At 36.6% G+C, this 23,926-nt stretch overlaps 1 long non-coding RNA gene across 1 annotated transcript in view; it reads left to right on the top strand.

The window, feature by feature from the left end:
• LOC145522048 (uncharacterized) overlaps nucleotides 1–23,384 on the top strand; it is a 33,261-nt gene extending 9,877 nt beyond the window's left edge. Inside the window, exon 2 of the long non-coding RNA XR_014065872.1 lies at nucleotides 22,227–23,384. This is a non-coding gene — a long non-coding RNA (uncharacterized LOC145522048). The remainder of the gene's footprint in view (nucleotides 1–22,226) is intronic.
• The last annotated feature ends 542 nt before the right edge of the window (nucleotides 23,385–23,926 follow it).

Below are 23,926 nucleotides of genomic sequence, written 5' to 3'. Positions count from 1 at the left end.
TGCCCAGCAAGGAAGAAGTGATTCATTTATGATGCATTCCCAACAACATGAACAGTGCCTGCCATATGTCAGGAATCAAAAACCCAGTAGTTGAACACACTCAATTGAGTTTTTAAATCGCACGTTTTCATAAAAGCCACTTGTGGAAAATAAAAACTAAGTATGACTCCTTATGGTAAAGTTTCTTAAGTACATGCAAATTTATATATAAAGCATCAAGTTACTGGCATTTTATATGTATTCAATTTTAATCTCTCTATGTACAGATTATCCTCTAGAAAAATGCTGTAGCTTTAGAAATATAAGAATGTTTTAGTTTCCTCTATTATAAGTACCTTTATATACTATTTAAGTGATTCACTTTATAATACCTAGGATGACTAAAGTCTTACACAGCTGGGGAATATTTTATATGTTTTGTGAACATCTGTCTGGCTCATATTTACTGAAACATCCCATGAATATTTATATGGATAGTATTTTTGAAAATGCCGGTGGAAAAAAACTGTTTGATGAAACAATGGAATTTGGATTCTTGAGATTTAAAGGAAAAATGTTGCAGAAATAGTAACTTACTATAATGGTAAGATAGGTTAAACTGAACTATAAACTTCTGACACATTTAATTTCTTTTTGTGAATATAGGCCCAATATTCTAAGAAAAGAATCATAGCATAAAAATAGGGAGGAAAGTCGTTTATTCCATTTCTCAGCATCACCAGTCCCATCTGTGGCTGTCATATTCTCTACAAGTATCTTTCTTCTGCCAGACTTGACGCCACAGTGTTTTCAAGGTGAATCATGATATGTATATAAAGAGAAAGTGTCACATTCTCACATCGTGATGAATATAGAAAACTTCATTTGAATTAAAAATACATTTAAACAGACAGCATCTATTTTTAAATCTTTTCTCATCTCTGATGTTGCCAGATGCAGATTCATGGGATAACAGTGCCTCCAATGTGGATGAAATACTTGATATCTAACAATTTTTCTGAAGAATTAAGACTCTCCATGTCAAAGTTAAAAAGTTGGTAAACTTTGTGATTGGCCAACTGATGCCATTTCTAGACCCTTTCATCGCTTATGTCCCTTAATTTTCTTCTGGTCTACTTCCCCCCCCCCCATTTTACACTTTTATAGTTTAATAAAGGGAAAAAACCTGGACATTATGCAAAGATCAGCAATGAGAGTCTGACGGAGAAAAATCTACCTCAAGAGACGTGACCTCTCCTTCTAGGCTTTATTGTGGAAACTGGTAGAGAGCAGAAGGATCTGATAGTGGAAAACCACCTAGCCTAAAACGGTTTCTGGAAAAAAAACAGCATATTAATCACAGAATAATATATCCTATTATAAAATGGGAATTTTTTAGTGAATAGGAAGCAATTAAATTAATCTAGATGCCATCTGGTCTAAAAGCAAATAACCTCAAGTGAATATGACATATACATTTGAAATTCATATTTGTCAGCTATACTTCATTTATAATACTGATTTTATTTATCTTTGAAATTTTATATCCTTTTAAATTGATTTTACCAACATAAGTACTAAAATATGCATTACTTATATAACTTATCAAGTATATTCCTTCTTATGATCACTTTTAAAAAACTTTTATTCTTTTTTAATGCCTCTTTGTAAGATATCTACTCTAAGCCAATTATACACATGTATTATTTTACTATTTGAATTATTTCCTTAGAATATATTCTATTGATAAAAATTAAATTGCTAGAGTAAATTATATGAAAATTTTCTATGGCTTGTTATGTTTCAGAGTTACTAAAGTTTGGCAGTATTTTTGTTTACTGACTGAATTCAACAATGTTTACTCAGTCAGTAAACAAATAAATGTTAAAAAAAAATTGTTACAAAATAATTATATAGCAGATCATAGGCTTCTTTAACAGAATATCTTTTCCAAAACCACAGTATAAGACCCAATAGATAAAGTCCGGCAGTTCTTCATTCGCTGTGCAAAAGTGTTTAATTCTCCTTATAACATGGTGCTATTTTTCTAGTCCCCTTTTTAACCTGCTTTTAGAACACTTTGCAGGAAACAACCCCTCTTATTTGTCTTTAAAGTTGCTTTTCTCCCTCTTAAATTGTAAAAGGAAAACTTGCATATTTTAAGACAGTTCAGTTCAGTTCAGTCGCTCAGTCATGTCCGACTCTTTGCAACCCCTGAATCACAGCACGCCAGGCCTCCCTGTCCATCACCAACTCCTGGAGTTTACCCAAACCCATGTCCATTGAGTCGGTGATGCCATCCAACCATCTCATCCTCTGTTGTCCCCTTCTCCTCCTGCCCCCAATCCTTCCCAGCATTAGGGTCTTTTCCAATGAGTCAACTCTTCGCATGAGGTGGCCAAAGTATTGGAGTTTCAGCTTCAACATCAGTCCTTCCAATGAACAACCAGGACTGATCTCCTTTAGGATGGACTGGTTGGATCTCCTTGCAGTCCAAGGGACTCTCAAGAGACTTCTCCAACACCACAGTTCCAAAGCATCAATTCTTTGGCGCTCAGCTTTCTTCACCGTCCAACTCTCACATCCATACATGACCACTGGAAAAACCATAGCCTTGACTAGACGGACCCTTGTTGGCAGAGTTATGTCTCTGCTTTTAAATATGCTATCTAGGTTGGCCATAACCTCCTTCCAAGGAGTAAGCGTCTTTTGATTTCATGGCTGCAATCACCATCAGCAGTGATTTTGGAGCCCCCCAGAATAAAGTCTGACACTGTTTCCACTGTTTCCTCATCTATTTCCCATGAAGTGATGGGCTTTTCCTAAATAGTTACTTTGGAAAATAACTTAAGCCAATTGCTCATTAGTGATTCTCTCACAGTATTGTATCAGATTATATTGAAGATAAAATCATTTATTAAAGGATGATTTATTAACAAGATAGCACAGAACAGTTTGTAAAACCTCTTTTGTAAGTTTGATGTAAATCTGTTCTGTGTTCTTTAAGTGTAATGACCACTAACTTGAACTCAAGGGATATCTGACAACATTCTAGAGGCAGTATGCTCCTATCCTTACAACTGGCATTAGGCAACCAGAAAGCCTTCAAAGTGAGATTTATTCAGGAAGCAAACTTGGGTCACTATTTTTAAGATTAGAGATTACAAGTGTCACAGTCTCTGATGTAACTAGCCAAGGCACATGTCTTGAATATATTATTTTCGTCAGTGAGAACCCATTTTTAAATATAATTTTATGTTTTAGAGCAGTTTTAGATTCAAAGCAAAGTTAAGCAAAAAGTGCAGAGATGTTCCACATAGCTCTCTTCTCCACAAATGCACAGCCTGTCTCACTATAACATCCTGCAGTCATGTGTGCGTGCCTGGTCACTTCAGTTGTGTCTGATACTTTGCAACCCCATGGACTATAGACCACCAGGCTTCTCTGTCCATGGGATTCTCCAGGTGAGAATACTGGAGTGGGTTGCCATGCCCTCCTCCAGGAGATCTTGCAGACTCAGGGGTCGAACCCATGTCTCCTGTGTATCCTGCATTGCAAGCAGATTCTTTACTGCTGAGCTACTGGGGAAGCCTCAACATCCTGTGTAAGGTAGTACATTTGTTTAAACAATAAATAAAAATAAATAAAATTCTGATCCTTAAAATTGTAAGAACCAGATAATCATCAGATTTCTTATTTTAGCAGTCTTGGATGTTAGAAAGCAAATTCTTAATGTTTTCAAGAAAAGTGACTTTATTTTGTAGTGCAGGATTTGGGGCTTCACACACCACAGTTTCCAGATCCCCAGGCCAAATTATCTACAGTTAATGTCTTTAAGTGAGATGCAGTAGTAGAAACTTTGTTGGAGTGGAAAGTGGAGAAGTGATTCTGTCTTCTTGCCTTTTTTTCCCCTCAAGAACAGTAGCAGCAATAACAATGTTCATGACAGTGAGAGTGACAGATGCAGCTACAAAGAGTAACAAGAACCTGGGAATGCTGGCTCTTTATTTCTTGCTTAGGCCATGTGGTTCCCAGCAAAAGCAGCAGTGGCCTAGATATGCATGCTTGTGAATTCCATATTAGGCAACATGACTTCAACAGAGCTGTTAGCATTATGACACAAAGGTCCTAGACTTAATATTTACTTGTTTGTAGCAGTGACTAATTTTTAATAATGTTCCTTCTCTTTTGCTCCTCTAATCCTTCCAAATCATATTATCTGATTATGCATTAAAATCCTCCTATTTGAAATACATAAAATGGTTTCTGATTTTAAATAGATCATAACAGTTGCAATGGGAAAACTTTGATACTTAAATCCTAGTATGATTTCACATAAAGGATAGCTATAGACTATGCTTTTTTATGCAAATGCTGATGCAGATGTTTGAAATAAAATAATATTAGCTATTAGAGAAAAACACATTAAAATGAATAAATAATGATTAAATCAGATTAATTTCAGTAATCCAGGGGTGGAACAAGATTATAAAATCCGTTAATATAGCTAATGTTTTAAGTAGATATAAGGAGAAGAAAGTATATCATTTCCATGAAAAGTCCTATACAAAATTAAATACTTTTTTCTAATAAAAACACTCAATAGAGGAGTAACTGATTCAATGCTCTTCAAATGTGAATAATCCAAAACTTAAATAATGGGAAATGCTGGACCAGTTTCTGTTAAATTCAGAGAAAAGGGAAATGATCTCATTATTGCTTCAGTTTTTACTATTGTACTGAAGATATTAAAAAATAAAATCCAGTAAAAGAAAATGATTAGAGGCATGAGTTAGAAAGAAAAAAGGCAAGACTATCTCTATATGCAGATGTGATAGTTTACATGGAAAACTACAGAGAACCAAAGAGAAGGGGAGAGAGAGAGGGAAAGAGAGGAAGAGAAAGGGGGGGAGAGAGAGATGAAATTGAAGTAGCAATATAAGACAAATATTTTAAAATTAAAAGTCCTTGTGATGGTTAATTGTATATGTTAACTTGGCTAGTCTATGCTACCCAGATATTTGGTCTAACATAATTCTAGATGTTTTTGTGAAGGTATTGTTTACATGAGGATAATATTCAAATCAGCAGATTTTGAGTAAGTTTATATAGATGGTCCTCGTCAATCATTTGAAAGCCTAAAATAGAAAAAAAGTCTGACTTCCTCTGAGGAGGAAGGAATTCTGCCAGCAGACTGACTTTCCATTCAAGCTGCAACAGTAACTCTTCCTGGGGTCTTCAGCCTTACAATATATTATGCACACTTTGAACTTGTCACCTCCTAAGTCATGTGCGTCAATTCCCTAAAATCTCTCTGTGTACCCATATCATGTTAGTTCCCTTTCTTTGGAGAACCCTGACTAACATAGGCCTCATATATAAAATTAATACCCAGTTAGAAATAATAATTTATGGAAGGACCCGTTACAATCAAAAGGTAATGTCCCTAGGTAATAGTCCTATGAATATACTTATCAAGAAAGGTACAGTTTAAATGAGAACTATGAAACACTCATGAGGGATAACATCACAGAGATGTTCCTTCTCCAGGGGATCTTGCCAACCCAGGGATCAAACCCAAATCTCTTGCATTGCAGGTGGATTCTTTTACCAGCTAAGCCACAAGGAAAGCCCAAGAATACTGGAGTGGGTAGCCTATCCCTTCTCCAGCAGATCTTCCCCATCCAGGAATCAGACCAGGGTCTCCTGCATTGTAGGTGGATTCTTTACCAACTGAGCTATCAGGGAAGCCCACAGAGATGTTGGTTTGCCTCAAGTCAGTAAGATTTGATGCAATCACAGTAAAAAATATCAGCTTTTATTTTGGTATGGTGATAGATAAGTTGATTCTAAAGTTCATATGGAAAAATGAATAATCACTAGTAATGAAATTTCTTTAGAAAGCAGTATTGAAAGAGGGGTTAATTAAATTGACTATTATAATTAAATCAACATCTGTAATTAAGAGTACAGAAAAGGTCAGTTTTCTTTCCAACCACAAAGAAAGGCAATGCTGAAGAATATTCAAACTAACTTAAAATTGTGCTCATTTCACTCTCTAGTCAGGTATTACTCAAAATCCTTTAAGCTAACTTCAACAGTATGTGAACCAGGAACTTTCAGATGTACAAGCTGGATTTATAAAAGGCAGAAGAACCAGTGATCAAATTGCCAACATCCACTGGATCATAGAAAAAGCAAGAGAATTCCAAAGTCATCTACTTCTACTTCATTGACTATGCTAAAGCCTTTGATTGTGTGGATTGCAGCAAACTGTTTAAATTTCTTAAATGGGAATACCAGACCACTTTACTTGTCTCCTGAGAAACCTATATGCAGGACAAGAAGCAACAGTTAGAACCGGACATGGAAAAATTGACTAGTTCCAAACTGGGAAAGGAGTACATCAAGGCTGTATATTGTTACCCTGCCTATTTAACTTATATGCAGAATACATCATGCAAAATGCCAGGATGGATGACTCACAAGCAGGAATCAAGATTGCCAGGAAAAATATCAACAACCTCAGATATTCAGATGATATGATTTTAATGGCAGAAAGTGAAGAGGAACCAAACAGCCTCTTGATGAAGGTGAAAGAGGAGAGTGGAAAAGCTGGCTTAAAACTCAACATTCAATAAAACCAAGATCATGGCATCCGATCCTATCACTTCATGACAAATAGATGGGGAAAAAGTGGAAACAGTGACAGATCTTATTTTCTTGGGCTGCAAAATCACTGTGGATAGTGACTTCAGCCATAAAATTGAAAGGTGCTTGATCCTTGGAAGAAAATCTATAACAAACCTAGAAAGCATATTAAAAGCAGAGGCATCACTTTGCTGACAAAGGTTCTTATAGTCAAAACTATGGTTTTTCCAGGAGTCATGTGTGGATGTGAGAATGAGACCATAAGGAAGGCTGAGTGCTGAAGAATTGATGCTTTTGAACTGTGGTGCTGGAGAAGACTTTAGAGTCCCTTGGACAGTAAGGAGATCAAACCAGTCAATCCTGAAGGAAATCTCCATCCTGAATATTCACTGGAAGGACTGATGTTGAAATTGAAGCATACAAGATCAGAGATAAGAATGTTCATTTTCACTGTGAATTGCAATAAGTGACTGGCCTAGACTGCATCTTAGCTGTTTGAAATAAGATCTACTGGTTCCTTCTAGGACTTATTCACAGTTGCCTGTGTGTGTTACTGTAGAAAGTGAAAGTCGCTCAGTCATGTCCGACTCTTTGTGACCCCATGGACTATACAGTCCATGGAATTCTCTAGGCCAGAATACTGGAGTGGGTAGCCTTTCCCTTCTCCACGGGATCTTCCCATCCCAGGGATTGAACCCAGGTCTCTCGCATTGCAGGCAGATTCTTTACCAGCTGAGCCACAAGGGAAGCTCGTTACTGTAGAAGGTCTACTTTAAGTCACTGAAGTTGGATTGACTTCTTCGTTTGGGACTTGTGAGCCATAGAAATACATTCTATCTGCTATCTAACAGTCTCAGTCACTCATGTTGATGCCTATAGTAAGAGCCTGTTCTTTAAGTCTTACTGGAATAAGCTGGTAATCAAGCCTACACTGTCCAGAATCACTGTTTCTACTCAGATTTATTATTGCAGTAGGCATGGCAACACATCTATCATCACACACTGGCCATACAGTGAAAGTGAAAGTCACTCAGTCATGTCCAACTCTTTGCAACCCCATGGACTATACAGTCCATGGAATTCTCCAGGCCAGAATACTGGAGTGGGTAGCCTTTCCCTTCTCCAGGGGATCTTCCCAACCCAGGGATTGAACCCAGGTCTCCTGAATTCAGGTGGATTCTTTACCAACTGAGCTATAAAGGACTATATATTTGTGATTAAGAAGCTACACTGTGTATTAGACTTGTAACTTCTGTTAGAAGTTGGCCCTTTTGTCTTGCAGTGAAGAAAGCCATATTGCATGGGACATTGACTCAACCTAACTTGAAAATTAACTGGATGGACCTTTGACCCTTGTTGAGATGAATAACAGTGCCTCACTGCTAACATATTAGTAGGTTATGATGTTATTTGCATCTGATGAGCTTAATCTCATCACACCACTATGGCTCATCAAACTAAACTATGCCATGTTTTCAGCTTTCTGGACCACTTATAATCTGATAGCACTATCCTTATTTTCTTTTTATACTGTTCATGGGGTTAGGCCACTCCATAATGGGCCGATAGTCAATGTATTTGAGAGACATTCGCATCCCCTATCAGCTGCAAACTTGTGGCATTGTTGAGCCCTAGAATTAACTACCCAAGGATCAAATCAAAAGAATTTTTGACTCAATCTCCCTCCCTTTTTATGGTCCATAGCCTTGATAAGGCAGAGTGATCACTGAATGCAGACAAAATTAGTCTCTTATCTGTAAACAAGATTCATCTCTTTTTCATCACTCTTGGTTAATGATCAAAATGGAAGGGCTAGAGAATTATGTAGACTATTCAGAAAATTTTGCTTGGCATCTTCACCATTCTTAAGCATGGTGTATCTCTCTCCTGACAGCAGGTCCAGGTCAACTTGCTTGGTACAGCCTTTTGGTGGCAGCCCAGTTAAAAGGGACACTAATGGATATAAACCTAATTCTGGTTTAGCCACCTGGATTCTCTTGTTGGATTGACCTAATTCTAGATTATAAAGATAATTGCAGCTTGGTTCAGTACACTGCTAATTCAGTGCCACATAGTGACCCAAGGTAGGTTACATAATGAGTCTGTGTAAATTTGATAAAAATGCCCTTGTGCCTCTTGTTCTTGAACCACTGCCTCCCTCCAGATGAAAAGTCTAGGTGTCAGTAGCAGATGATTTGGGAAAATTTGGAGATAGAGCTACTAGGATGAGAAATTTATTATTTCACAGCCATGAAGTGAGAGGAACCATGACAGTGTCTGGGGAGGAAACACCAAAGATTCTGAGGTTCAGGGAGTGGGAAGCAGTTAATGTTCTTTGTCCCCTAGATCCCAAAGCACAGCCTGATAAAGCAATCATTTAACAGCAGTTGTAACTGACCTGCTTGCTGCTGGGTTTGCCATCTCCATTCTTGTGTGATATAAACAGAAAAAGTCATGCATACATGCCCACTCCTGGAATATTCTGATGTATTCATATGCAATCAGTGGTAGCTTCTGAGTTTGGAGTCCTCACTGTCCTTGCCACACTGTACACATGCAAACACACAGGCCAGCAAAATTTTGTTCAGTTCAGTGGATACAAATATATGCTTTCTCTTGTACCTGAGTGACTCTGGGTTGTGCCATGGTGGCAGGAAAAGCTAAAACCATTCAATCCTATGGCCCATGTAGCTTAACCAAATCAATATAATTGTAACCCAAGTCAAGTGTAAAAATAAACCCTAAACTGGAATGACTTGTGCTCCTTCAGGAAATGTATATCAGTGGAGGGGATTGAGCTATGGAAATGTCTTTTCATTGGAGGTGGGGTTACTTTTTGGCTCATCTGTGATTCTCTATAATTATTTGCAGTAATACCATAGATCAGAATGTTTAATTTCACTGTGAATTGAAATAAAATACTGGGTTAGACTACATCTTAGCTGTTTGAGATAAGATCCACTGGTCCCATCTAGGATTTATTCACAGTTGCCTGAGTGTGTGACTGTAGGAAGTCCACTTTAAGTCAACTAAGGTGGATGGGCTTCCTCCTGACCCCTGGATTATGGCAGCATTAAGTTAATACTTGATAAAAATGGAATCAATTAGATCCTGTCCTCTGCCAGTAAGATTAATCAGAGTGACCACTGACTGTCATACTCATGTGGAAATTTGAGCTCAGTCAAGAACATGTAGGAACAAGGGATGGATTGTTGGGCCCATCAGAGGCCCTAAGAATCCCTGCATGTTCTTGTGTAGGTGCCAGGAAGTCAGGGCACCTGACTGCTCTGTATCTGGGCTCTTTCTCACATAGGGCAGGAAAAAAAAAAGGCTTTCCTGATGAGTTCCTTTTCTGACTGACTGACTTTTCCCAGCCCATCCTTTCAATAAGGATACAGTCTTCATAGATTTATAGCTTTATGATGGAGTTACATATTCAACTTCCCATTTTTCATGGCCTTCGTCTTATTCTATTACTCCCCTAATTTTGATTGTTAACCAGCTAAGCCCTGGGATCTTATTTGCTGTTTAGTCCCTAAGTTGTGTCCAACTCTTTTGTGACCCGATAGACTGTAGCCCTCCAGGCTCCTCTGTCCATGGGGTTTCCCAGACAAGAATACTGGAGTGGGTTGCCATTTACTTCTCCAAGGTATCTTCCTGATGCAGGGATTGAACCTGTGTCTCTTGCATCTCTTGCATTGGCAGGAGAATTCTTTACCGCTGAGCCACCAGAGGTCCTATTATTAGCATTCATTCCTAGAACAGTTATGGCCTCATGTTCACTTGCTGCTTATTTTCAGATGGCTGTTTGTGCTTTGACCTTCAGGGAATTCTACTTTTTATGTGTGCTCAACAATGTATGAAAAAGTCATAAATTTTGTAGATCTTGTGTTTTTCAGAGAGAAAGCATTTGAAAATGTTGAAGTCACCATGTTGTTTGTGTTAATATTTCTATTCTATTAGCTATAAACTCCATGTTTCCTTCATCTGTGAAATTATTTCATTAATAAATTCATGTATTTTGACAAGTATTATTTTTCAATTTCACAAAGATTGGTTTGACTCTAATTCAAGCCTAAAGGTAGACAGGCCAAAAGCTATCGTTAAGGCTTCATGTGGCCAGTCCACTTCATAAAGGTGGGAGACTTCAGAGAAATACGGTACTAAGGAGCATGTCTGAAGGACAGATTTGCTGGTAGTGACTTCTGTGCAAATAGTTTTATCAGTTGAAGATGAATTATGGTCCTTACCATCTCCTAATATTCAAACTAAGTAGTCTTGATATACTTTAACATCTTGACAATATAGTCATCAGATATCTAGGTCTTGAATTAAAAGAGGAAATTATTTATTTCCTACCTAATTCCCATAATAGAATTTTTCCTCCCTGATAATTATAATATCAAGATACTTCTCAATAAAAAGAGAGCTCTTTTTGATATGTATACTGTATAGAAATTTATGTTCATATATTTGTTTTTTTGGCCATACTTCATGGCTTGTAAGATATTAGTTCCTTGACCAGGGATCTAACCCAGGCCCACAGCAGTGAAAGTGCTGAGTCCTAACCACTGGACCGCAAGTGGATTCCCTCATGTATATTTAAGTTTGCCCAAAGCAAGAGAAAATTAAAAATAATGTCTACTATATGAAAAAGACATGTTTTACAAAATTTATCTGTTAACCTCAAGATGTCTTTTGAAGTAGCTGGAAAAATTACTAGAGGAAAAGGAGAAATAGAAGTGTTTCCTCTCGATCCTTACTACAATATCTTCACAGGCCTCAGAAGATTTGTCATTATTTGCTGTATCAACAAAACTGTATATTTCTTTCTTTATGGAATTAGACTTCATTTTTGAAGATTTTCAAAGTAATGCCATTCTAAGGGAATGAAATATTTCTTTCACTTATTTTTGACAAGTCGTTAATATTTTTCCTGTGAAGTGATCTCAGGGTGGTTAAAAATAACATTTAAGAATCACTTCTCCTTGCAGCCTGGTCTGGTGAAATGCATTCAAAATATGATTTCCAAAAAGTATAGGGGGTGGAATGGAGTTGCTTTGTTGTTTTTGCAATGACTAGTGAGATTTCAAATTTTTATTTTTGCTTTCTGAATTTATCTATTGTTTGATGTGCAATATAAAATAAACTGTCTAGTCTATTGCTTTCTACCTATAAGTCTTCTGTACGTAGTAAATAAAATGTTTGCAAAAGACCTTGATTCTATTGTCTAATAGTTTTTATAGGAAATCCTAGGATGTCTAATAATTTCTATAAGTGGATTTATAAAACTAGATACATTACATTAAATGTTTATGGAAAATGATTGTGCCAGAGAGCCTTGTTTAATGAGCAAAAGATTTGAACAGAGAAGAACCTATTCTTTACATATTGTGAGAGTTTTATTTATCACTTGGTACTGAATAGACAATAGAAAAGACATGGTTTTTTCTCAGTGAGATGAAATGTAATATCAGTTTTAATACTGTTAGCATCTTTCAGACAGCCAGTGGGGATAGAATAGAAATTGCCTATTCTTCCACATCAAGTTATACGTATATTTAATAGTATACAGTAATTTACAAAGATGGTTTCTGAGGACTCATTAGTGTAACATTTGACAAAAACAGCAGCATATTGGCAAAAAACTCAAGGGCATGTGGGGTTCTCAAGCTGATTTCTCCTCCCTCTCTTCTTTCTTCTTCTCTTTAAAGTCTATAATATATTTTCCTTTGTATTGTCCATTTTATCATTACTATCATCGTCATCCTCATTATACTTCTTCTAAGGCACTAACCCACATGAGAAAAATGTAAAATAGTGATTAATAATTAATTTACATAATATAAATTAAATACAAAGTTAAATAGAAATTTTATAACAGGAATATCAAGGAAAGCAGTTGTTTTTATTTTCCACAAATAAATTGAAAAAAAAAGCAAACATGTAGCATTAGGAAGAAAGGGAATTTTATTTTAGCAGTTCTTCTGACTAGGTAGCCTTTTCTCTCTGGACATTTCTCCTAGCTAGATTCTTCCCTTGTGAGAGTACTGGATGGATTGCGGCCCCCTCCTCATGGGTGTTTTTCTTCTCCCCCTGGGTCAGCTGGTGGAGTGCGGAGGAAGGAAATATTATACTTTATATTTATGCACAGTCTTACTGTTTTCCCATTAAGATTTCGTGTTGTTTTCATTTGCCACTACCAAGTCCCACATATTTATTAATTTTTGCTGTTAGCTCATTGTTTTTTATCATCCTACCCAAACCTTGGGATACTCTTAAAATGCTATAAATCACTCTTTAATTCATTAAAAAGCATGTACTTTGAACCTTCTTCAATTTGTTGCTCAAATGTTGCCTTTTCCCTAGGCCTGTCTGACCACCATTTGAAAATTACCCCTTGCTTTCCTCGTATTCTATTACAAGTCCCCTTTACCCTGATTTTTTAATAGTAAAATATACTTCTTTTCAGCACAACATATAAAGTACATATTTTGTATTTATCATGCTTTACTATAATGCTGAGTACTTTTTTTTCAATTCCTTATAAATATTAGCTCATTTAATTTTCATATCAAACTTATGAAATAGATGTTATTGTAGCAAGGAGAGATAAGAAAGCCTTCCTCAAAAATCAATGCAAAGAAATAGAGGAAAACAATAGAATGGGAATGACTAGAGATATTTTAAAGAAAATTAGAGATACCAAGGGAACATTTCATGCAATGATGGGGACAATAAAGGACAGAAATGGTATGGACCTAACAGAAGCAGAAGATATTCAGAAGAGGTGGCAAGAATACACAGAAGAACTACACAAAGAAGGTCTTCCTGACCCAGATAACCACGATGGTGTGATCACTCACCTCGAGCCAGACATCCTGGAATGTGAAGTCAAGTGGGCCTTAGGAAGCATCACTACAAACAAAGCTAATGGAGGTGATGGAATTCCAGTTGAGCTATTTCAAATCCTAAAAGATGATGCTGTGAAAGTGCTGCACTCAATATGCCAGCAAACCTGGAAAACTCAGCAGTGACCATAGGACTGGAAAAGGTCAGTTTTCATTCCAATCTCAAAGAAAGACAATGCCAAAGAATGCTCAAACAACTGCACAGTTGTACTCATCTCACACGCTAGCAAAGTAATGCTCCAAATTCTCCAAACCAGGCTTCAACAATATGTGAGCCGTGAATTTCCAGATGTTTAAGCAGGATTTAGAAAAGGCAGAGGAACCAGAGATCAAATTGCCAACATCCGCTGAGTCATCAAAAAAGGGAGAGGGTTCCAGAAAAACATCTAGTTTTACTTTATTGACTATGCCAAAGCCTTTGATTCTGTCGATCAAAACAAACTGTGGAAAATTCTTAAAGAGATAAGAATATCAGACCACCTTACCTGCCTCCAGAGAAATCAGTAAAGCAGGTCAAAAAGCAACAGTTAGAACTGGACGTGGAACAACAAACTGGTTCCAAATAGGAAAAGGAGTATGTCAAGGCTGTATATTGGCACCCTGCTTATTTAAATTATATGCAGAGTACATCATGAGAAACGCTGGGCTGGATGAAGCACAAGCTGGAATCAAGATTGCTGGGAGAAATACCAACAACCTCAGATAGGCAGATGACACTGCCCTTATGGCAGAAGGTGAAGAAGAGCTAAAGAGCCTCTTGATGAAAGAGAAAGAGGAGAGTGAAAAAGTTGGCTTAAAACTCAACATTCGGAAAACTAAGATCATGGCATCTGGTCCCATCAGTTCATGGCAAATAGATGGGGAAACAATGGAAACAGTGACAGACTTCATTTATTTGGGCTCCAAAATCACTGCAGATGGTGACTGCAGCCATGAAATTAAAAAACGCTTGCTCCTTGGAAGAAAGGCTGTGACAAACCTAGACAGCATATTAAAAAGCAGAGGCATTATTTTGCCAACAAAGGTCCTTCTAGTCAAGGCTATGATTTTTCCAGTAGTGATGTATGGATGTGAGAGTTGGACTATAAAGAAAGCTGAGTGCTGAAGAATTGATACTTTTGAACTGTGGTGTTGGAGAAGACTCTTGAGACTCCCTTGGACTGCAAGGAGATCAAACCTGTCCATCCCAAAGGAAATCAGTCTGAATATTCATTGGAAGGACTGATGTTGAAGCTGAAACTCCAATACTTTGGCCACCTGATGTGATGAACTGACTCATTTGAAAAGACCCTGATCCTGGGAAAGATTGAAGATGGGAGGAGAAGGGGATGACAGAGGATGAGATGGTTGGATGGCATCATGAAGTGATGGACATGAGTTTGAGTAGGCTCTGGGAGTTGGTGATGGATAGGGAAGCCTGGTGTGCTGCAGTCCATGAGGTCATAAAGTGTTGGACACAACTGAGAGACTGAAGTGATAAATAAGGGAATAAGTACAGAGAGTTACCTAAATCAGAAATCACAGAGCCAGGAAGTGATTGAACTATGATTTGAATCTATGTAGTATGCCTTCAGAGGCCATGCTCTAAAACCCTTCAATATGCTCCTTTTAAAATCATTATTTATTGTTTCTCTCTGGAGAACATGCATTCTTATTTGTTTAGTTCACTGTTGTATTTGTGGTGCCAAGAATGGTGTATGGAGCCTGATAGGTGCTCAGTTAATATTTGATTTCCCGTCATGTGCCAGATAATGCTGTAGATCAGCAGAAAGAGCTTTCCTCTGGTCAGGAAAGGAGATGAAATAGATATTTAATGAATCATTTCAGAAATAAGTGTCTAATTTCAAAAACTTAAAAGAACTATGTTAGGAAACACAAAGTATTCTGACAAGGTTTTGCATGAGATATACATGATTTTGACTGGATTAGTTAAAAACATTTGATTAAAAAAAAAATCCTTGAGATTTACTCAAGACCTGAAGGATTGAGTAGAATGTACCAAAGTAAACTAAGAAGAATGAGTTTACCAGAGATTGGGGAACTAGATGTGTTAAGTCTAACCAGTGAGACTGTATCAGAGTCAATGAACTGAAATTGCAATATAACTGGAAACTAAGTAGAAAAGAAGACCTGCAGAAGGGAGGCTATGAGGGCAGCTAGTGGTTCTTTTGGCAAGGACCTTGTAGTTCATGTTAAGCTGTTTGGATTTTATTTAAAGGCAGTGGGAAACAATTAGAGTCTTAAACAGTTAATTAATTGATTGGATTTCCATTTTGGATGTCTGAATGCAGTGTAAAGAATAGATTAAAAGCAAGCAAGAGAGAAGGTAAGTAGGCAATATGGGAAGTTGCACAATAGCACGGTGATCCAGACGAGAGGTGATAGTGTTTCAAACCAGACTAATTGCCATGGAAATGCAGGCAGTTGCATAGATATTCAGGGGTGGAATCTGTTGAGTTCAAGTTTCTGTTGGATATTGAAGGTGAGGAAGAGGAGTGAAGGAAAATTTCCTGGATTCTGGCTTGAGTAACTGATCCTATTGCCACTTAACACCATAGGAAAAAAATTTAAAAATAGGAGAATTAAGTTTTAGGAGGCAAATCAGAAGTTCAGCTTTGAAGAGTGTGGCATCTACACGAGGCTCTGATTGCAGAGATTTGTCATCTCTTAGCACATTGAAACTATCACTACTAGTGAAAGGTATTGGGTAAGAATAGAATGACTGGTTACAGATTCTTTGCAACTCTAAGAATGAATAGCAAAATATGTGAGAATGCTTATCCCTGCACTGTTTATGGTAACAGGGAGGTTGAATCAACTTAAATGTCCATCATTAGGGAATGGATAAATGTGATGGAAGCATACCATGTATTATTATGTCTTTTTAGAACAATAAACTCCTAATTGGTTCCCTCAAACTTCACTCCAGTTTCCTGTTTGTTGAAGCTGAAACCTAAAATTACATTGCCCAGTGGCTCAGCAGTTAAGAATCTGCCTGCAGTGCGGGAGACATGGGTTTGATCTCTGGGTTGGGGAGATCTCCTGGAGAAGGAAATGGCTCCCCACCCCAGTATTCTTGCCTGGAGAGTCCCAGTGGACAGAGGAGCCTGGCGGGCTACAGTCCATAGGGTCACAAAGAGTCGGACATGACTGAGCACACACACACGAGTCCACTATGGGAGGGTTTGGGAATAAATTAGATTCTCACCTGAGATCCTCTAAAGAGTACCTGAGAAGGAAGCCAACTTCCTTTAATTTGGGGGTGTTTCTGCTGACCGTGTCATGAAAATGTGAGGCTGTGTTTCCTCTGAAGCCTCTCTCCAGCTTTCTCAGGAGCGGCTGCCCTGTCGCCTTCCTTCTAACGTGGATTCAGTGGTGGCCTCGGAGAGAGGACCTGTTTGAGTTCTTGACTCTGTATTTTTTTTTGGGTCACTCTTGGAGGCCCACCCTAGGATCTACTTTAGTAAATTCAGTAATTTGTAAGCATCTAAATTTATTTCTGATAAAATGTCTAGAGTAGGTTACTCTCTCTTGCACCAACTGATATGTGAACAAAGGGTGAAGAGATTTTTGGCAGACAGACTCCAACTGATGTCCATACCGTGCCATCGCATGTTTGAGAAACATCCGTATCTCTTCTTGTTATAATCTATGACTATTACAGATTGAAAGAGTTTTAGAGATGATGATGATTACATTATGTATTAGCTCTGAGCAACTAAGACACTTGACCTAAATTACATAGCAAGAATTGCTGCATTTCCCTTTTAGAAGTTATTCCAAATAATAAAATCATATCTAAAAGTGGCTTATTTTATGATGTATTTCTTGAGAGCAACTATTTAGGTTCTCTTTTTTGAAATCCAATGAAATGAAGGCGAATACCTGGTTATAGGTAATGTAAAAGATGGGATATATTTTTGTGCATGTACTGAAATAAAATGTAAGTTACACTTATATGTACATGATTTTCACTATAAGTACAATTTCCTAGACTCTAAACTTAATTACTTGGCATTTAAAAAATTATAAAACATTGAATCCATTCAGATAAATATTCTGGCTTCCTCATTTTGAAGGCATTTTCAGATTTAATAACTAAGCCAGCTAAATGCATTTTTAACTTTACTATTGCCCTAGAAAATGTGCTAAATAATATTTATTGATGTAAGTACAATAGTTATTAAAATGTCAATCATAGTTGTCAAATAATACCCAAAAGCATCTAGTAAAGCAACTGGATTCATTCTAATTATGCTATGAAAAAGGATGACTGGGAATCAGATTAGTTGACTGAATTTAAAGCCACAAAGAAGGTACCTGAGAAAAGGTTATTTGGGAGATTTTCAGACAATTGTTTAAATTAAACTAGTTAAAGAGTGTCTTAAGGATCAATTTGTAATCAGTCTCTAAAAATAACATACTTCCATTTCCTCCTCCATGGTGTATAAAATGAGAATGAATTATACATTATAAGCAATAAAAACCTTTGAAAGACAATTGGTGTAAGAATCTATATTTCATAATGGATGATGAAATTGATGTCAACAATTTAAGAAAAAAATCACTCAAAGTTTTGTTTATTGCAGTTAAGATCCATCAATGTTAGAAATGTATATATACTTTTTTATTGGTACTATAATTTTGAAATCTGTTTGGAAAAATGAAGAGAAGTGAGGGAAAGCACTATCTCTGTACTGCAACCCACAGTTCTTAATTTTTGACCTTTCTTTTTGCCATAGGAAATATGTTGTGCCTCCTTGAAATCCATGATAAATTCCTCTGATTCCCTATTATTTAATTTTTTATTTTATGTTTTTTACTCTAGGAGATATTACAGGAATGGTTCAAAATATAAATATTTGTACTGACAGTTTTATTGAGATCATATACCATAAAGTTCACCCTTTTACAGTATACAATTCAGTGGTTTTTAGTAGATTCACAAAGCTTTGCATCAGTCACCACAATCTAATTTCAGAACATTTCATCATCCACCCCCAGAAGCCCTATACCTATTTGCAGTCACTCCCCATTTCTTCCTTTCCTACCACTATTAATCTACTTTCTGCCTCTATAGATTTGTCTATTATGGACATTTTGTACTAAATGGAATTGTACAATGTGAGGCCTTTTGTATCTGGATTCTTTCACTCAGCACAGTGTTTTCAAAGTTCACTCATGTTGTATATTGAATCAATACTTCATTTCTTTTTATGGCCAAATAACAACCCATTGTATGAATAACTGGTAACTTATTATTGTTCTGTCTAGTTTATCTTATACCTTTTCTTTCCACCCTTTTTCTGATTCTTATCCCCAATTATATTTCCAGGCCTTTCTCTCATATTTCACACACTCCATAGATAAATCATCAACATAAGATGCTAAGGACAATCTCTGGTCAAGATTTGATACTTTTGTCTTTCTAGACCAACATCACACTGATTTAATTATTATTGTGTAAAATGTGTTTGACTTTGGTAAGAAACTCTTCCTTTTTGGTCTACCTTCTCAGAATTGCCTTCATTTATGTTATTGTGTTCTTTTGTTTAAAGTTTAGACTTAATTTATGATTTTTATGCCCCAAATCCTATTGGACTTTTAATTGGAATTTTATTGACTGTATAGACCAGTTTTGGAGAATGATATGTTTCCAGTATTACACTGCTAGCATTTCTAATCCATTAACATCATTTACCTCTACAAGGTTTTCTTTTTTAATTTGATTGAGTTTCTGAAAAGGTACTTTGCATTTCTGTTAGGTTATCTACTGATAATTTATATCTGGGAGGCTATTGTAAATGCAAGTTTTACCTGCTTTCAAAAGCTCTAATTAGATATTCCCTGTGTTAGAGCAGACAGCTCTTTTGCTGTGCCTGGATACCTCAGTTTCATTTACCATCTTGTGTGCCCAGTCCTGGGCTTAATGAATGCTTGGCTGCTCTGGGCTCACCTCTGAGACATTTCAGAGGACTGTTCCACCATCCCTTCCCTCTTCCCCAGTGGAGAACTTAAGGTGAACACTTTTGCAGACCTAGGCATATCACAGCCAATAGCTGTCTAGAGTGGAATCACACAACCAAAGTTACACTGAATGAGATTTAATTTAAACTCTGGACTTTCTTGTGGAGTTAGTTTAAGGCTGTGTGACCTTTCCTGTTTTCAGTATTATGAATGACTCTAGAGAACAATGAAGCAAACCACCTTTTCTGGGGAGGAAAGAAAAGTTTGTAATTTGTTGCTGGGAAGATGTAGGTGGGATAATTTCTATTACTCTGAAAAGTGGATGAAAAATGGGAAAGGTAAGGGAGATAAGTCTGGAAATTTGAGAAGACTGGAAGAAGTTAGGAGTATATTGATACTTTTCAGTTCTTGGGAAAGCAAATTGATTACCAAAATGTAGTAAAATTTTCAGACAGTATTAATATGAATCATAGTCAGTCTCATCTATTGGGTTGGCCAAAAAGTTTGTTTGGATTTTTCCATAAAATCTTACGGAAAATGAACTTTTTGGCCAACCCTATATATGTGTGAAAGCTCAGACTATATTAGTAATACAATAGCAGAAGGAAGATTATATGAAAAGATCTTGGCAATGGCCTGATTCTGTACCCCATTCCTCTCTCTGAATAACCAGTCTGACACACCTGTACCAGTTTTCATTACTCTCTGAATTCAGGTTTCCTGGGACCTCAGAATAACTTTGACTCTAAGCTGATAGCTACCGAGAGTCCTAGCTCACAGAACCTTCGAATTGCTCACAAACTTGTAAAGCTCCATTGTCTCCTTTGATGATCAAAACTCTATGCCAAAGTAACACATATTTTTATTGTGTCAGCTGTATTAGCTGTGTCAGCTGTGTTAGTCACTCAGTCATGTCCAACTCTTTGTGACCTCATGGCTCCTGTGTCCATGGAATTTTCCAGGCAAGGATACTGCAGTGGGTTGCCATTTCCTTCTCCAGGGGATCGTCCCAGGGATCCCTGGGGATCGAACCTGGGTCTCCTGCATTGCAGGCAGATGCTTTACTGTCTGAGCTAAAATCTTTATTTAGCCCTATGTTGTCTGTAATAGCCACCTGACATTTTTGTGCCCAGGGCTGTAACCTGGGTTTTCTGGCTTATATTCTGTCTTCTCTAACAATTTAGTATTTGCTAAGCTAGTCATAGGAGATGTGCTTGCTTTTTTGTTTCCTTAAACTCTGAACTTCCTGTTTAAACTTTCATATCTATTGGATTCTGTACTTAGTACATTTCTTTTTCTAAATTTGGTTTTGTTTTGCTTTATGCTATTTTACTATTCTTCCCTTGGCTGGATCTCATCTGACCTCTACTGAACCAATAAAATAGAAACAAATAAGTGCTATTTATAAGTACACTCTTTTCCCACAAAGCAGTATGTAAAATTGCCTGAAAGGAAAGAAACTGAAGAGGGATTTGGGGTCCTTGTTAATTCACATTTAATTTTAGCTTCAGAGATTCTTAAAGGCAGTGGTTATGTCTGCATGTGAATAGGGATATTTAATCAGTCCAGGCTGTCAGGTTGATAGTAGTGCTTATCAAGAAATTAGAGAAAAATGTGCTACCATGTCCATCCTCCTGCCATAGAAGGAGCAACAAATCAGATATGGAAAGTCAAACACTGTGATTAAAAAGCTCATCTGCCCTAGGGAGTCTTTCATATATATGTTTAATATGCAGCTTGAGTGTGCTACTATGAAGACAGCTTTTTTGTATGTCTTAGAGATTTTAATTGCAATACCTCTTGCATCTAGACTGCAGATTTTCTTTTTTAAGGAATGCTACTGATTAGCGACTGAACTGAACTGAACTGGACTGATTAGTATTTTAAAGCTTGAAAATCAGAGTCATGCTGGAGGAAGATTTTGGTGACTTTCAAACAGATATGTTTCACTATAAATGTTGGGAAAGTACCACTTTAAAGTACATATATAAAGTCTATATTTCAAAGTCTTCAGTTTATGGGAGCGTTTGTATCTTTTCTATTTAATTTTATTTAATATATTCTAATAGTCTTAGCTTAGGCACAGAAATGAATATTTCACTCTGCCACCGTGAGTGTTTTTAAATGTTCTTTTAAATGCACATCAGTTTTAAAGTTTTAGCCATGAATAACAATAATTATGTTTGACAGTACCTTACTGGAATGTTTTAAGCTACATTCGTCTGAACTATATTCTGATTCTCGGAATAGCATAAAAGCAATTTTTCTTCTCTTGGCTCAGTCCAATTCCACTTTGGCCTGGTCTTCTTATCAGGGAATCTGGGGAATCCTTGAGTGAGTCTCAGAGTCTTCTGACAATCTCTCAGACTATGAACTGTCAATAAATTTGGCTGTTTCAATTAATTGTGATATATTTGAGTTCTTAGAACCAATAATTCTTTCTAAGGGATTTATCAGCTAAGGTCTAGAAGGCCCTTGTCTTAGCAGCCAGACTTTACCTGGTAAGGTCTGTGACCTCTATTTTCACACAGAACCTGGTTGTTTTCTCAGCATTGGAACCAGAAGGGAAGTTTTTTTTTTTTTTTGTATAAGAAGCCTGTTTCCTTTTCACTACATAACATCTCTTGAACTCTAATCTGCACAAAACCTTAGAGATATAATTATTTCTCTTTATTGAAAAAGGAGCTAAATAATTTACTTCTTCCTTTATTCCATCAGAAATTTGCTTAATATAAAACTGTCTGTGAAACTGAGCTGCTGACTATCTCATGGGACTCAGAGGTAAGTGGAGTATGTGGCCTGCCAAATAAGAGGCTCCTGTGTATACATCCCAGGCTTTCAGCTGGAACACTCCCAGAGATCAATGCAGGGAACAATGTTGATTCAAATTATGTCATCCCTGATAGAGACTGAATGCTTGTATGTGTGCTAAGTTGCTTCAGTCATGTCAGACTCTTTGGACTGTAGCCATCAGGCTCCTCTGTCCATGGGATTCTCCAGGCAACAATGTTGGAGTGGGTTGCCATGGCTTTCTCCAGGGAATCTTCCCAACCCAGGAATCAAACCCGCGTTTTCAGTGGCTACTGCACTGCAGGCAGATTCTTTATAGCTGAGTCACTCATACAGAAGCCCATAGAGACTGAAGGCCAGTTTCAAATCAGTTTAATGCATATTAGATTAGGCTTATATTTTCCCAGCATAAAATAGCTTCTGCTGAAATTGAAAAAAGTCTCTAGAGAGAGTAAAATAAGAGCCTTACATTTTCTCTACAAAGTTTTTATATGAGCTGTATATAATCATTAAAAGATTTTAGGCATTCAAAATTATTGAAAAACATGAGGAAAAATGATGTTAGAAACTGATGCAAAAGAAGCACAGATGTGACACAGGAGTTCTTGTACATGACTTTTAAAATAACTGCAGTTAAGATGTTCAAGAGATGAAATGACATGTAATTTTTTGAAAAAAGAACAATTAAATGACAGTTTTATCACTGAAAACATAAAAATACAGCAGCTGATACTGGAAATAGTAGCAGGATTTTGCAGAAGATTCTACAGGTGATGAGAGAATTAAAGAACTAGAAATGAGATCATAGTATGGTACCCATTTTGAAGCATATATACAAAAGTATAAAAAGATAGAAAAGGTATAACAGACATACAGTACAAGGGAGAGGTTCAACATATATTTAACTAGTTTCAGAAAGAGAAGAGAGAGTGACAAGCATATATTTGAAGAGATAATAACTGACAATTTTCCAAAATTGATGAAAGACATAAAGCCGCAGATTGAAGATACTCTGAAAAAGCCAATAAGGATAAATAAAGAGAAAACCATGCCTAAAACAGCATAGTAAAACTACCTAAAACCAAAGATAGAGAAAAACGTTGTCTTTAAATGAGCAACTCTAATACTGATATGATGCAGTGGAACTGTCAAAAAAATGGAGACCAGAAAGGTATGGAATTATATCTTTAATTAGAGAAATAAAATGCTAATTTAAAAAATTTTTTTGCTAAGCAAACTGTTGTTCAGTAATTAAGGCAAGTTAAGAAGTTTTCAAAGAAAAAAATCTAAGAGGTCTTCAGCAAAACATATGTGATAAAGGAAATACTAAAAAGCATTCTTCATACAGAAAAAAAAATGATCCAGAGAGAGATAGAGATGGTGGGTGATAAAGAACAATAGAAAGGGTAAATACATTATAAAAAAAGACAGATACTTAACAATATAAATAAAAAAATATTAATACCTCATGGAGTTTAATAATGGGGATTAAGATTGAACACAATAATTATACAAATGTAATATGGTGTAAATGACCTAAATTATTTCAAAGACCTTTTATTGTGTAGAATGAGGAAAAGATATACGTGTATTTTAGAATTTAATCAGTGAATAATGCATATTCTTAG

This window comes from Giraffa tippelskirchi, chromosome 9 (genome assembly GCF_054371585.1).
Source record: "Giraffa tippelskirchi isolate mGirTip1 chromosome 9, T2T-mGirTip1v1.2.pri, whole genome shotgun sequence".
Taxonomy (NCBI): Eukaryota; Metazoa; Chordata; class Mammalia; order Artiodactyla; family Giraffidae; genus Giraffa; species Giraffa tippelskirchi.
This window is presented reverse-complemented; position numbering and strand designations above follow the sequence as displayed.